This window comes from Trichechus manatus, unplaced genomic scaffold (genome assembly GCF_000243295.1).
Source record: "Trichechus manatus latirostris isolate Lorelei unplaced genomic scaffold, TriManLat1.0 scaffold00001, whole genome shotgun sequence".
Lineage (NCBI taxonomy): Eukaryota > Metazoa > Chordata > Mammalia > Sirenia > Trichechidae > Trichechus > Trichechus manatus.
Genome location: NW_004443937.1, coordinates 41,612,801 through 41,615,119, shown reverse-complemented (window position 1 = coordinate 41,615,119; position 2,319 = coordinate 41,612,801).

The window sequence follows — 2,319 nt, the reverse complement described above, 5'->3', positions numbered from 1 at the left end:
TTGGGAATCTGGGAAGGTATTTAAAAGAAAACCAAAGGCCCTGTGAGCAGCCATCTAAGATACTCCACTGGTCTCATCCCTTCGGGAGCAAGGGAGAATGAAGAGAACGGGATACAAGGAAAAGATTAGTCCGAAGGACTAATGGACCACAGCTACCAAGGCCTCCACCAGACTGAGTCCAGTACAGCTAGATGGTGCCCAGCTACCACCATTGACTGCTCTGACCGGGATCACAACAGAGGGTTCTCGACAGAGCTGGAGAAGGATGTAGAACAAAATTCTAACTCACGAAAAAGACACCAGATTTACTGGCTTAAAGGAGACTGGAGAAACCCCGAGAGTATGGCCCCCAGACACCCTTTTAACTCAGTGGTGAAGTTACCTCCGAGGTTCACCGTTCAGCCAGGGAGTGGACAGCCCCATAAAACCAAATGGGACTAATGAGGTACAGCAGTGCAGGGACAAGGGCCAGAAGGCAGAAGGGGACAAGGAAGCTGGTGATAGGGAACCCAAGGTTGAGTAAGGATAGTGTTGATGTGTTGTGAGGTTGTTAACCATTGTCATAGGGCAACATGTGTAGTAACTGTTAAATGAGAAACTATTTTGTTCTGTAAGCCTTCATCTAAAGTGAGAATAGCAGCACAATTGGAAGAGCGTAGTCGATGTCACTGGACTGTGCATGTAGAAATTTTTGAAATGGTGTATCTTTGGCTATGTATATTTTCACCAAAAAGAAAAGGTTGAGAAGGGAGAGGGTTGACATGTTGTGGAGTTGTTAACCAATGTTATAAAACAATATGTGTACTACTGTTTCATGAGAAACTATTTGTTCTGTAAGCCTTCACCTGAAGTACAATAAAAAAAAAACCAAAGGCAACATAAGGAAGACAAATGTTGGTGTGGTATTTGCTGCAAAGGAAAGTACGGTTTATGCAGGAGTTATGACTAGGTTTCAAATTTAACAGCACTATGTTACACCCACTCCTCACTCTTCGACGTGGTTAGGTTCCAAAGACCAGGTTGTTATGCAAAAATCGGCATTATGCGAAAATGGAGGATGACCACATCAGATCACAAAATGGAAGATGACTACATCATTACATAGGTGCCAGATTACATCATCATATAACTGCCAAACCACTGAGAATCATAGCCCAGCCAAGTTGACACATAACCTAACCATCACAGCTGTCTTGCCTTGTACCTCAGATTTGTGACTGCCACTCGGATTTTTTAAATGTTGGCTAATGAGAGAGTTGACAAGTGAGGAGTAGATGTATACACATGGTTAACACGCTTAGCTGCTAACTGAAAGGTTGGAAGTTGGAGTCCACCCAGAGGCACCTCGGAAGATAGGCCTGGCAATCTACTTCTGGAAAGTCAGGCATTGAAAACCCTATGGCGCACATTCCACTCTGACACACATGGGGGCGCCATGAGTTGGAATTGACTCGTCAGCAGCTGGCTTATATTATATGTTCTAAATGGGACCACTGAGCTGTACGCCTCACTTCGTCTCCTCAGTCACCACCTGGAATAGGGTTTTCAGCATAACTCCATGCACAGTATATTTTGGTTAAATTAATTTTATTTTGCATAAAAAGTATCCTCCAACCAATCATAATATCAAGATTATAGACTAAAAATTCCAGAGCATATAGAGAGTATTGACATCACAATGTATTTGGAAAGTTTGAACTCTTCAGAGGATGATTTAATTACATGATAATTTCTAGTTTTGTGATATTGGAAGTTGAACTTCTATGAAGTGATTTTTGGCAGGATGAGGAGATGTCTTTCTGTCCAAGACTCATACAGTCCTTAAATAGTTCTGATAAAATAATTCTGAAGAGATTAAGGTAGACTGAAAAAAAAACCTACTGCCATCGAGTCAATCCCATCTCACGGTGACCACGTGTGATACAGATTAGAACTGCTCCGTAGGGTTTTCTTGGCTGTAATCTTAACATAAGCAGATGGCCAGGCCTTTCTTTTGCAGTACCTCTGGGTGGGTTTGAACCACCAACCTTCAGGTTAGTAGTTGAGTGCAAACTGTTTGTGCCACCGAGGGACTAATGATTTCCAAAGCAAGGAAATGGGTTTCTCTCTGCATTGACAGCAAGTAAGACCATCTCTGACCCATTTCTTCTCCAACTTAAGTCAATCCTTATACCATATTTTTTTTACTTTTAACATCTCTGAAATTGGAATGCATCCTTTCACTGTAGGGAAACAAATTCTTGCTGCACCCGCCCTGTGTCACCAGCAGCACCCGCCCTGTGTCACCAGCTGCACCCGCCCTGCGTCACCAGCAGCACC